A 13,940-nucleotide genomic window follows, 5' to 3' on the forward strand; every position below is an offset into this window, starting at 1 on the left:
TCTCCTGCCCGAATTCGGCAGCCGTCTTATGCCCCCTCGCTAGGGCCCCGAGCGGCAGGAAAACTCGGATTTACAGGGCGCCTCCTGCGGTGGCCTGAAGACACCCAGTGCGCCTGGGGGCCCGAGGCTGACTTCGCAGACACCGGGAACTTGGGTGCCCTTCCAGGTCTCGAAGGACGCATCAGATCCCCGACGTGGGCCAGGCGGGTGGACGCAGCCCTCTCTGGCTGCAACACGCGCCCATCTGGGCTCAGCAGCCGCTCGGTCCGTTCCTCCGCTCATGCCATCTTGCCCGAGGCGGTCACGTGCGGACGACAGCGGCGCGCTTCGCCCCAGCCCCGGGACCGACCCGTGGACGCCAGTGGGTTCCGTGCGGCTCTGTGCACACCCCGAGGTGAGGCGCGAGAGCCCTTCCCTCGTGGGTCGGGTAAGGGACAGGGCGGGCGTTGGGTCCCTGGAGCGCGTTTCCCTCTCGGGACCCGCCCGCACCCGGCCGCCTTGCCGTCGGGGGCCGGAGGCGCCGCCGCTTGCCCTGCGCCGCGGCCTCGGGGATGTCCGCGGCAAGTTGTGGCTCGGGGCACGAGGGGCGGGGGTGGCTGGCGGCGCCGAGCACCCCCTCCCCGACCCCTCACTGCCCGAACACCTCGCATTCCGCGCGGCCCCAGCGGGTCTGGAAGACTTGCGGGCCCGCTCGGGGAGGCCCGGCCCGGGGGCTCCCGGCCCGGGGGCGCCACGCGCGCGGCGCGAGGGGCGCGGGCTGCCGGGAGGAGCGCGGATGGGGGGGGCGCGGGCGCATGCGCCCTGCACCCGTGCCATATTGGAATGAGTCGGAGCGCGGAGCGCCGCCGCCGCCGCCGCCTCCGCCGGAGCGCGGGTGGAGGGGGGCGGGGAGAGCTGCCGGCCGCCCCGCTCCGCCGAGCCCAGCAGGAAGGAGGGCGCGAGCGGGCGAGCGCGGGTGGCGCGAGCGGAAAAAGCGCCCGCGCGGGGAAGCGAAAAGAAGGAAAGAAAGAAAGAAAACGAGCGCGAGAAGGGGAAAAGCCAGCGATCGAGCGAGGGCGCGCGCGAAAACTCCCGGCAGGTAAAAAAGCGGGGCCGCCAGCTGGGCCTTCCCGCGCGGCGGCCTGAAGGGGCGGCGGCGGCGCTGGGGCGGGGGACCGCGCGGCGCCCCCCTCGAGGGGGCCGCGCAACTTTGCCAACGAAAAACCGCCGGGAGCCGGCGGGCGGCGGGCGCGCGGGCTGAGGCGCCAACGGGCGGCGGCGGCACGTTGGGGGCGGGGGCGGGGCGGGGGGGGGTGCAGCGCGGCGCCCGCGCGCGCCCTCGCGCGCCCCCGCGGCCCCGCGCGCTGGCCGGGCGGGCTGCAGGAGCGCGCCTGGGCGCCTCGCCGCGGCGGCAAGCGGCGGCTGCGGCGGCCCGCGGCCCCGGGCGGGCGGCGCAGTGCGCGGCCGCCCCGGGGGCGTGAAAGGAAAGTGGCCGGGCGGCGGTACCGGCGGGCGCCCAAGTTCCCCGGCGCGCTGGGCCCGCCGCGCGCCCCTCCCGGCGCGTCCCGCGCTCCCGCCCGCCGAGCCCCCGCGGACCCGCCCCCCGGGCTCGCTCCGGGGCCGGGGCGCGAACCCGCAGCGGGGGTCGGGGGGCGCGCTGCCTGCGCGGCGGTCGGAACTTCGGGGGGCCGAGGTGGCCGCTGCGCTGTTGCAGAGCGTCTAGCGGCCGCCGCAACCGGTTGCTTCGGGCCAGCGTGGTGGAGTGCGCCGGGCCTCCCCGGAGCCGCGCGCGAGCGGGTAGTGGGCTCGCCCGGCACCCGCCGGCCGACCCCGGCCGGACCCGCTCGCTCGGGGCCCCGACTCGCGCTCGGGAGGGCCGCGACCGTTTCGATTTCTGTTCAAGTCTCGTTTTAAACCGTGAAGACGAGACGGTGGAGAGGCGAGCAGAGAGTCCTGTGAAGCAAGGCCTGCTCTGGTGGGGAGCAGAAACGCCTTGTGAGAACAGAAATAAATTCCCGCGGAAAGGATGTATGTTAAGTTTTAAGCGAGATGTCAGCTGTTCACTGGGATCGGAAACTGAGCCGCAAGGCACAGGTCACCTGCAAGTCTTGTTCTGTGCGGAGAGTTGGGTGGGACACCCCGGGCAGAGGCAAGATTTCTATTTAGTGGGGGTGATTCCCCGCGAGTTGGTCACCCAAAGCCTTGCTGGTGAATGGCCCCTAGCGATGTTTTCCTGAGTCCTACTTAGTGACATAGTTTTGAGAACCAAGTAACCATCAAAGAGATTTGAAAGGAAAGAAGATAGATTTTGCCAATCCCTGCATATACCTTTTCCTCCTGAACCACATTTTAAAGATGTCACACTTGATTGCATCGCAGGAAAAATACGTGCCTGAAAATGTAATTGATCATTTGCCAACTGTCTAGAAAGGGGGAAGATGAGTGTGTCTTTGTGAGTGCACTTTGGGGCCTGTTGGCCTGGTATTTTGAGGAGCGTGTTGAATCCTCCTCCGCCATGGGTAGATCCAGAGTTCATATTTGTTTATAAGGTCACAAAAGTAACGGCCCGGTGGAAACGGGAGTGGCTCAAGCTTAGGACAGTGCTACGGTTGTCATTGACTGGCTGCCTTATCTCCGTATGGTTCTTACCCTGAAGATTTAGTTTTCCTTATTTGCAAAATCAGAGAATGAATAGCTCATCTTTCTGCATGCTTTCAGATGTCAATTTGGCAACTTTTTAAAATGAGAGATTAAAAAAATCACAGTCTGTATTTTGACAGGTTCTACATAAAAGCGCTCACAATAAATATACATCTTAATTAAAATACATTTGGAAAAAAAAATCTTAGTTGCTACATCTAGTGTTATTTTGTGTCTCTTGTTTGAACAAAGACATTTACAAATGTATTTCAATGTGTTTTAAAAATTATGTATGTGTTTTTAATTGAGGTCTAATTTACAGGAAGAACTTACATGACCTGTATGTCCTAATAACCACACTCAGATCAGGATGCACGGCAGTTTCAGCCTCCCAAAGGGCTCCCTTTACATTGCTCTCATTCAGCAGGCACCTCTTCCCTCCCCAAGGTGACCACTTCTGGCACCACTGGTGAATTTTTTTTTTACATGACAGGGCCCTTTTAAGGGTGAGGGGCAATATTAAGCTGAAGGACAACAGGTGTGTAAACCTGGAGTTATGGTCATTTTTGCCATGACTCTAAATGCTTTTATAACAGTTTTTACACTTTTAACTACCTGGAATTGTGAGCTTCTTAGCCAGAAGGCTACTTGTCAGCTGAGGCAAGGCTTTGCAGATTTGGATCCATGGTTCTTGGGCATCCTTGTGGTCACAGACCCAGTACCGATGTGTTACTTCCCATTTTTGGAATACTGGTGTACTTCCAGACAGCAGGTTTGGAGGCTGGATCATGAACTTTCCCAACAAGTCAGTGTTTAAGGTGTTAGTAGATGAATCAGTTTCTTAAAGCCTAGAATTTGCTGAGAAAATTGAATGAAAATTGATTTTTTAAAGTTCAGTGAATTAAAGAATGTGGGCATAAAGCTTTAACAACCTTTTAAGTGACAGCAATTAACTTGATTTATATATGCAGAATATTTGCCTGGTTTATCAAGTCATTAAAACTCTAGTGGTGAAAGCAAAAACAAAAAGTAACTAAAAATTATGCCAGGTGTGGTTAGTTTTTTTTTTTTTTTAAATTTCAACATGGTTAGGATACCTTTTTATATTGGCCCTCTAGGAAGCTGGTTTTTTTATATTCTCCACTGAAGCAAGTACTTCCAACAATTTGCTTATTCTTCCCAAATACCTTTTAATGTAGTCCTATATGTTTTCTTGTTTCTGCTCCTGAAGGGGAGGAGTTAGAAGTTGTCATTGAATTCTTGGTAATTCTTCGCAATGGCCTGTGTTTTTTACTGCAAGGACACCTGTGTGATGCAGAGTTGGGAACAGTGTTAAGGCCTGTGGTAGGGATTTATGGGGGCATAGTCCGCAAAGTTCAAAGATTTTCTTTTGTGAAATGGTTTCTGCTGAATAATTCTGTTTTCTTTGATTAAGCCAGTCAGTTGATTAGCCAACAGCTAAGCTGGATTTGGTTATTCTACTCCCAAGATTCACAGCACCATTAGCTAAGATAGTAATCCATCAGTTAGTTAAAATTGATGCACTGGTTTTGTGTGTGTGTGTGCACGCGCGCACATCTTTTTAGATTCCTTAACTTTTGCATTGTCAGATATTTCACTTAAAATTTATTAAATTTTGAGAGATGCAACTAAAGATGCAACATGAGAAACAAAATGCATATAAAAGGGCATTATCTCTTTTGATATTTGTTTCTTTGAAAATTTTGATTTTTCTCTTTAAAATTCATTTTCCTGTCCATAACCTTGCTGGTTCTGTAGGGTATTTTTGCTTTCATGATGGTAACTAGACTGGGCTTAGCTACAGAATGAGGGTGTGGATGCAGACATCATTTGACTCTGAAGTCTATAGAACAGGTGACTGTCTAAACTTCATTGACCTTTCCATTAAAACTTCATGTTATGTTCATATTAAATAAATGAATACAATCCAGAAAGCAGACCATTGTGTAGGCAGGTATTTTGAATGTCAAAAAAAAATTTTTTTTTAAGATTTTATTTTATTTGACAGAGAGAGATCACAAGTAGGCAGAGAGGCAAGCAGAGCGAGAGAGAGAGAGAGAGAGAGAGAGAGGAGGAAGCAGGCTCCCCGCTGAGCAGAGAGCCTGATGCGGGGCTTGATCCCAGGACCCTGAGATCATGACCTGAGCCGAAGGCAGCGGCTTAACCCACTGAGCCACCCAGGCGCCCCATTGAATGTCAAAATTTTTATATTAAAGATTTTCTATCTTATGATTTCCTATAACTTTGTAATTGCAGGGTTGTTTTCTTTTAGTAGATAGTATTTATTATCTAACTGGGATGTTTTGTAATTGAAAAAAATATTTCTCGTTATGCATAGTTGTTAAATTGGATAAAAGTCTCTAGGGATTTTGGTTACTGGGGGAGATTTTGAACCATTAGGCTTTAGGGAGCATGATTTTGATATGACAGTTTCTTCAAGTGGTACTAGCCCCACTGGAAAATGATTTAAAATAAAAAGGATGTGGTCAGGTTCTTGCAAGTTCATATTTAAATTTTACAAAAGTGGGAGAGGGGATAAGAACAAAGACAAGTTAGTAGTAGAAAAACTATGATTTCACTGCAGAAGTTTTAACAAGTTTGAATGTAAACCTTTGCCTTTAACTCAGAGGCACCTGAAGATTTGTATCTGATTAATTTCTAGTCTCTTATCCAAGAGGATGTTTTTAACTTTATTCAGCTCTCTTAATCTTTTGATGACCACTCAAGGACATAATTAAAAAACAAAAGATGTAGCCTGTATGTTGTGCTACAAGATAATATGTTTCAAACTTTGCGGTTTCATAGTTGGTAACTTCAGAGTCAAGCATTTGGCTGTGCAGGGAGAGGCTACAAGGCGGCATTTCTCATAGTGTCCAGTGCTGCCTGCAGGTTCTGTTTTGACATTTCTCCTTAATTTAGAGATGGGTTACTTGCTACACTGATTGATTTGGGGTGGATAAGGCAGTTGAGATTACGTGTTTGGTCGGGGAGGACGTTTGGAGAAGGTCTTCGATGAGCGAGGGAAGGGAGTTTGTTGCAGTAGCAAGTGCAGGACAGTCACGTATTTGGAATGACAACAAGAGATGGGCGGAGAAATTGAGCTGTTATTAAAATACCTCAAGTTTTTCCTGCTGACATTCAATTTAGTGTTAACCAACAAGTATTTTGATTTGAATCCCAAACTATTAATTATTTTTACCCTGAATGGTTAAAAAAAAAAAAATTTGAGGGGCTGCTGTGTAATATCTGCTTGGTGGTAAGACTTCCTGTGAGTTGCTGGTAGTTTTTCATTCTTTTCACGTTAATTTGCTCCCCAGATTAGAGTGCTTTCTGGTCTCAGAGTTTTTGCTAGTGTTCTTTCTTATGGGTCATTTTTTTGTAAATCATACTTTCTCCATGTTGAAAATAATACATAGTAATTTGGGATCATAATTTTAAGATACCATTTTAGCTCATTTTTACTTGTGTCAAAATAAATAACATTCTTGGAATGAGATGGTGACAACACAGAATCACTTAGCATGTCACCTGTCTAGAACATAGTGAACAGTGAGGAATTATATGTAACATAAAATTTCACATTTTATTTATTTATTTATTTATTTATTTTTAAGATTTTATTTTATTTATTTGAGAGAGAGAGACAGTGAGAGAGAGCATGAGCGAGGAGAAGGTCAGAGGGAGAAGCAGACTCCCCATGGAGCTGGGAGCCTGATGTGGGACTCGATCCGGGGACTCCAGGATCACGCCCTGAGCCAGAGGCAGTCGTTTAACCAACTGCGCCACCCAGGCGTCCCTATTTTATTTATTTTAAAAAAAATTTTATTTGATAGAGAAAGAGAGATAGTTAGAGGTAGAATACAAGCAGGGGAGAGGGGGAGAAGCAGGCTCCCCACTGAGCAGGGAGCCCAGTGATGCAGGGCTTGATCTTAGGAGCCCGGGATCATGACCTGAGCTGAAGGCAGATGCTTAACCGACTGAGCCACCCAGGCATCCCAAAATGTCCCATTTTAAAAATGTACAACTCAGCAGCATTAACTACATTCACAGTGTTGTTCAGTTGCCACTGCTTTCCATTTCTAGAGTGTTTTCATCTTCCCAAACTGAAATTCCAAGGCCATGGACAGTAACCCCCCCCCCCCTTTCCTTCTGCCTGCCAGCCCCTGGCAGACAGCATTGTACTTCCCGTGTTATGACGGACAACTCTGGCTGCCTCAGGGTCGTGGAGTCCTGTGTATCTGGGTTCTGGTGAGTGGCTGTTTCACCATAATGTCCTCAGGGCTCGTCTGTACCGTAGCATGTGCATCAGAATTGCCTTGTGAAGAAATAAGTTTTTAAAAAGATTTTTGGCAGCAGGTGAAATAGAGGTCCCAGAACCCTGTGCAGGAGGGCTCTTTTCTCTCCCTTGGAAGAGTCTGGAGGCTGCCCGCAGAGCTGTGAGAACCAGGTGGCTCTTCCTTAGACGCAGTCCTGGCACACTTGGCTGTGGGGACGTCAGAGAGATGGAAGCGGCGTGGGCCAGCAGGGTGGGGGACGGGAGCAGGAGAGCAGGGTCGCTGCAGTCTGGAGTCTCACCTGGGTGGGGACGGAGAGACTTGTGTGTCCTGGGACTACATCTTCCCGGGTAATCACAGCTGTTCATCGTGTTGGTCCGGGTCGGAGCGTCTCCCCAGAACAGGGAGCCCAGAAAGTTTGTGCTCAGATCGTCAACAAGCCTTCCGCTCTGAGCGGCGTGAGTCGGCGGTGACTCATTCGCCAGCTGTCCCGGTGAGTTGAGGTTTTGCCATATTGAACATCTCACTTCTAGTTTCGTGGAAAACTAGTGAAGGTTTAAAGAGGCTCAATAACCTACATAATAATGATTTTACATAATTAATGCTTCAGATTTTAAGTTTATTGCATTGCTTTCACTTTGCATTTGTGTCATTCAGATAGCCAGTCTCAAGACCGGGAAGGCAGGTCTGACAGAGCTGAGGATTACGAGTGGAGCAGTCAGTAGTCCCAGAATGGCCAAAGATGTGGACGTTTTTTCTTTCATTATTTTTCTTTCACTATTTTTCTTTTCACTATTCTTATTTTGTAGTACCTGGCCTGTGTTCATGGAGTACGCATGGGGTGACTCTCCCGAATGCTGTCCGTTACTCGGGGAGGGCGGGTCCTTTGGGGGTACCTCTGGATTCCCACCCCATCACTATTTTCTTTTTTTTTTTTTAAAGATTTTATTTATTTATTTGACAGAGAGAAATCACAAGTAGGCAGAGAGGCAGGCAGAGAGAGAGAGAGGGAAGCAGGCTCCCTGCTGAGTAGAGAGCCCGATGCGGGACTCGATCCCAGGACTCTGAGATCATGACCTGAGCCGAAGGCAGCAGCTTAACCCACTGAGCCACCCAGGCGCCCCCGTCACTATCTTCTTGACGAGGCTGCTTTTGACTATTTTTCTTGAAACCCTTGAAAAATTGATAATGTTGTGAAGCCTGGGTTTTGTTTTTGTTTTTGTTTTTTGGTGCCTTAACTTCTCAATTCTTAAGGAAATCAGAGTGGTTAGTTGCTGCTTAGAATTAGGAAGGTTTTTCTGAATGTGTCCATTTCTTTGGTGATTGATACTCTCCCTAGCACACTAATGAGCACCTTTTACTCCATTCTCTCCCTAGTGTGTGTCATGCTCCTGAATTGTCAGTTAAATATTGTGAAGAGACCAGTTTATATATGAGTCAGTTTGTTAATTTTTAAAATAAGCATTGGGGTGTGTAAGTAAACTGTTAGATGAGACGTAATTTGTAAGTAAGCTCCCTGCCCAGTGTGGGGTTTGAACTCACAGCCCTGAGACCAGGCGACACAAGCTCTTCCAACTGACCCAGCAGCCGCCTCCATTTTGTTTCTTTTTTAAAGCTAATTTCCCAGCTCTCAAGCATGAGTTATATTTGCATTTAAAATATGCATAGTTATTATTATTTTTAATACAAGTAACATTTTACACAAATTGGAAAACAAACTTAGATCTCCTAGATGTTATCGGGGCCCTGTTTTCCTTATGGGGAGATAGAGGCTCCTGGGTGAACTGAGAGCCGCTTTCAATGACTTTTGCCAGACCCTGTTGCCTGTGGAGGCATGACAAGGGGCTGGGTAGGCCTGGCTCTGGCCTTCCCTGCTGGGGTGGGTGTCCCTTCTCTGCAGTGAGTGCTGGAGGAGAGGATTGCGTGACTCCTGCTGCCTCCTTAAGGCATTACAGGGTTCTGAAGACATTGTCCCAATCCTTTACTCTGATTTTGGCTTCCTGTTAACTTGTCTGAAAGGAGCTTTTTCCAGAACATCTCTACTAGTGAAATCTTAAGTTTTGGTGTGCTGTTCTTCTGTAGCTTCCTCGAGGGGCTTCTGTATTCCCCTGTCTTATCTTGGACCTCATTGTGATTTCCTTTTTCTCTCAGAGTTCCAGCCCCTTCAGACCTGGACCCATTGTCCAGTCTTTCACTCGCTTCCTAGCCAGTACCCTTAACCTTGCCCTGTTGTCCTTCTGCAACCTCTGCTTCGTAGACTACCACCCCCAAGCTGTCTGGCCTGTGCTCTCTCTGATCTTGGACACAGGCTATCTCGCATTTAGGGTCCCCTCTTGAAGTGGCCCTGTGCGTGCGTGGCCCCTGGGGTCCTGTCTTGAGGAAGAGCCTTTTCTTTTTGCCTTCCGTGACTTTTTCAGACCTTCTCTTGTTTCTCTGTTTACATCTGTCTTGTGGATTCATCCGTGTTCACCTTCCCCTAGCCCTTGTGCCTTCCTAACCCTTTCTGCTAAGCTTTATATCCACATGTCTGTTGCTGTCTGGATCTCCAGTTTGGTTGCCTCACTGGGCCCTCAAAAGACACCGGTCCCTGACAACCCATAGCCCCTCATTCTACCCTGAAGCTGCTGCTCCTTTAGCAGGCCTGTCTTCCCAGGTCTCTTTCTTGATGTTCCTCTTCAGTGATGGTGTTTGTTTTGTGTCCCCCACCGCTGGCAGCTCTCTTGTGGAACGCAGAGTCTTCTTGAATTACCAGCCTCCGACTTAGGAATATTCATGCAAATCTGACTCCTTTGCTTTGAGACATTTTTAAAGCTAAGGAACATTTTGTTCAAATGAATCTTTCTAGGAAGCGCAGTGTGTAACGTAAACACGAGTAGAGGTGTCCGGGAGAGGAAGGGAGTGAAGGGCCAGTGTCCGGTCCTGCCCTTAGCCAGCCTCCCAGTGCTGCCCTCCACCTCCTCCTCCTCGAGGCAGGTTTGGCATCTGGCCCCTGGACTCTGTGCGTGGAGCTCCTGCAGTTACTGCCAGTACTGTCCTGAGGGCACTCTGTGTATTTGAAAATCACTTTATCTGTTTTGCACCCCACCTCTTTCCCATTGGTTTTCCTTTGGAAAGTTTTAATTGTGACTGATAAATACAAAATTAGTGCCAGTGATGAATCTTGCCAAGGAAAAGGAAAGCCACTTTGGAAAGTGAAACTGGGTATTAAAAAGAGCCAGCTCCATTAAATGCTGAAAACTTCACAAGTACCCAAGGGCTCCTTTCAAAATTTAGTCTCTCCTGACTGTACCTTTCTGTCTTTAAAGCTGCATTTCAGTAACATGAACATTCAAGATAAGCTTCGTTTAATTTTATGTTTTTGTTTTGTCCCTTCACCAGTATAGCAGGTTTATTTAACCCATAATGTAACTAAAATATTTGCAGTGAAAAGTATAAGCCTGTTCTCTTGACTCCAAATGTCCCCCCGCCCCCGCCACAATCTTCCCTGCTCTCCAGTCCATCTGACAGACTGTGGCCAGAAGAACTTTGTCAACAAACGTGATTGTATAATGTAAAACTTCCACTGCCAGTAGGGTGAAGTCCAGACTCCTCAGGAAAGCAGGCAGAGCCGTCAAAGAGCTTCCCTTCAGTAACCGTCCCACTCACCTCCCTCTCTCTCGCTGACACCCTGCTCTTCATGCATCCTTTTCCCGGGAGGTCCCTTTGTCTAGAGTGTCCTTCCAGTAACACAGCACTTCCAAAATGTCAGTCTGCATGGACCACGTTCACACTTTTTTGCCATGTTTGATTACTATAATCATTCTTGTAATATTTAACAAATTGACTTTTAAAAATTGATCTTTTTAAAAAAGAAGATTTTATTTATTTATTTGAGAGAAAGTGCACACGGATGGAGGGGCAAAGGGAGGGGGAGAAGCAGAGTCCTTGCTGAGCAGGGAGCAAGACCACAACCATGCGGGCTCCAGCCCCGGACTCCCGAGATCATGACCTGAGCTGAAGACAGATGCTTAAGCAACTGAGCCACGCAGGCGCCCCTAAAAATTAGACTTTTAACTTAAAAGTATTATTACATTTAGAAATGAAAAATAGTGGGGCACCTGGGTGGCTCTGCGGTTAAAGCTTCTGCCTTCGGCTCAGGTCATGATCCCGGGGTCCTGGGATCGAGTCCCGCATCGGGCTCTCTGCTCGGCAGGGAGCCTGCTTCCTCCTCTCTCTGTCTGCCTCTCTGCCTACTTGTGATCTCTGTCTGTCAAATAAAGAAATTTAAAAAAAGCTTAAAAAAAAAGAAATAAAAAATAGTGAAATATAAATAATAGTAAATCTAATCAGTTTATGAAAATACAATTCTTCAATAAGTTTCTCAATAAAACCCTTTCCTTGTATTTAAAAAATTTTGAAACTGTGAACCTGATGATAGATGATATCAAAGAGTTGTTGATATTTTTTCTTTTTTCTCTTTTTTTTAGGTGTACTAATGGTGTTGTGATTACGTAGGAGAATGCCCTTTCTACGGGGGGACAGCAGCTGAAGAGTGTAGAGGTGAGGGGTCGTCATGTCTCTGACACTTCCAGGTAGCTCCGGAAGTACGTGTACATGCCCGTGTGCAGACACAGAGAAAGCTTTCAGTGCATTGTTAATCATTTCTTTAATCCAAGTAGAGAGTATTTGGAGTTTTTTCTCCATCTCTGAAAATTTTGATGAAAGCCTGTATTGGTTGGGGAGCATAAAAATGACTGCAAGAAAGTTGGTATTCAAAAAAGTCTTTAACCCCAGCTCACGATGGGTAACAGACGGACAGACAGACACACACACACACACACACATACATAGACACACACACAGATAAAGTTCTTTTTGAAAGATTATTAATTTTAAAGTTGGGCTACAGTTGACATACAGCATTGTATTGGTTTCAGGTGTACAGCACAATGGTTCAGTATTTGTATATATTGGGGGACGGCCTCCGCGGTAAGTCTGGTTAACATCCGTTACCATACACAGTTAACAAAAGCCTTTTTTCTCTTGTGATAAGAACTCTTTTATTCTCTTAGCAAATACGTGGTACAGTGTTACTACCTATAGTTGCCGTGCTGTATGTTAATCTCTAGGACTTAATTTTAAAACTAGAAGTTTGTGCTTTTGAAGTTCTTAATAAAATTGTATTTAACCAATACCTGTGAAATTGCAGTTGCAAGTTTTATGTGTTAACTTTTTTCCTCCGTTCCACCATAAAAATCCTACGTAATATACTTTAAAAGAAGGAGTCTTTGTAGCACCTACATTTTCTTGTGTCCCACTAGTGGCTTGGGTGTTGCCCAGAGGGGAGTGCGCTGAGGAAATCCCTGCTTGCCCTCTACAGGACTCTGATTCCGGTCTTGTGTGAGGTCTTCCTTCCTGGACTCCTCCAGGCCCTATTACCCTTTGCCCTGGGTGCTCGCTGGCATTGTACGTGCTCCACTCTTATAAATATCACAGCTATAATCATTTGTCCCGTGTTTCTCATCTCCACCAGGCTGTGAGCTCAAGGTCAGAGACCCTGTGTACAGTACCTTGCACACAACCTAGCGGAGAGTGGAGAGCGGAGCAGCTCTGGCTGATGAGGGCACAGAAGCGATATTGCCACACGGCGGTTTGTAATGTTCTTTCTCCTTGAAGATGGATTGTGTTCTAAACAAGAAGCTATTATGTTTAATCAGATTCCGTCTTGTCACTCCCAGGCTTCGAGGCTGCCAGTGACTTTCCACAGTCATTAGAATAAAATCCAAACTCCTTTTGTGGCCTATAATGCCCTTTGTGGTTTGTCCCCGTCCTCTCTGCCACTTTCCCACCACTTTCCCACAGCACAGCCTCGTGGGTTCCCTGTCCCTCCGAGCACACCACGCTTGTTACTGTTTGTTCCTTTTCACCAGAAGGGGTTCGGCTCAGGGATGAAACCTTCCTTCAACATCCTTACCTCCACTCCAGGAGCTACGTTCTCGTTAGTGTTTGGTTTTCTTTGTGGCACTTACCGCTATATGAAATTACCTTATTTCAGCTCATTTTAAAATTTAAATTAAAAAATTTCAATTTATAATATATGCTTTGAAGCCGTACTCTAGAGAATATGAAAATCTACTCTGAGGATGTTTTTCCTTATTGTTCCTTGTGACAGAACTGGACAATGCCCTGATGCCTTGTTCTTGTGTTTACTCTTATAAACTTCATGAAGACAGGAACTGGGTCTTTTTTTTTTTTAATTAAAGTTTTAATCTTAATTCCAGTGTAGTTAACAGTGTTATATTAGTTTCAGTTGTACAATAGAATGATTCAGCACGTCCATACAACACCTGGTGCTCATCACGCATGTCCTCCTTGATGCCCATCACCTGTTTGTTTCAACCATTTCGCTCCGCCTCCCACCTCCCCTCTGGTTACCGTCAGTTTGTTCTCTTGAGTTAAGAGTCTGTTTCATGGTTTACCTCTCTCTCTTTTTACCTTTGCTTGTTTCTTAAATTCCTCATTTGAGTGAAATCATACAGTATTTGTCTTTTTATGTCATAAAAATGACATAAAAATAGTCATTTTTATGCTCCCCAACCAATACAGGCTTTCATCAAAGTTTTCAGAGATGTAGAAAAAATTCCAAATACTCTCTACTTGGATTAAAAGAAATTTGTCAATTTCTCTGACTGACTTATTTAACTTAGCATAATATTCTCTAGCTCTATCCATGTTGCAAATGGCAAGATTTCCTTCTTTTTGCAGCTGAATAATATTCCACTGTTTATATACACCACATATTCTTTCTCCATTCGTCTGTCGATGGACACTTGAGCTGGCTTGCATTATTTAGCTCTTGTAAATAATGCTGCAGTAACATAGGGGTGCATATATCTGTTTCTTTTCTTTCTTTCTTATTATTTTTTTTAAAGATCATATTTGTTTATTTGACAGAGAGAGAAAGAGCAGGCACAAGCAGGGAGAGTGGGAGAGGGAGGAGCAGACTCCCTGATGAGCAGGGAGCCCGAGGTGGGGTCCATCCCAGGA

General features: G+C 47.1%; 1 protein-coding gene across 3 annotated transcripts in view; it reads left to right on the top strand.

The window, feature by feature from the left end:
- Positions 1-909: 909 nt before the first annotated feature.
- SFMBT1 (Scm like with four mbt domains 1) overlaps positions 910-13,940 on the top strand; it is a 122,433-nt gene continuing 109,402 nt past the window's right edge. For all 3 annotated transcript variants that reach the window (XM_044253393.1, XM_044253392.1, XM_044253396.1), the window contains exons 1-2: positions 910-1,078; positions 11,381-11,453. The gene's annotated coding sequence lies outside the window, so the exon portion shown is untranslated. The remainder of the gene's footprint in view (positions 1,079-11,380; positions 11,454-13,940) is intronic.

This window comes from Neovison vison, chromosome 6, assembly GCF_020171115.1.
Source record: "Neovison vison isolate M4711 chromosome 6, ASM_NN_V1, whole genome shotgun sequence".
Classification (NCBI taxonomy): Eukaryota; Metazoa; Chordata; class Mammalia; order Carnivora; family Mustelidae; genus Neogale; species Neogale vison.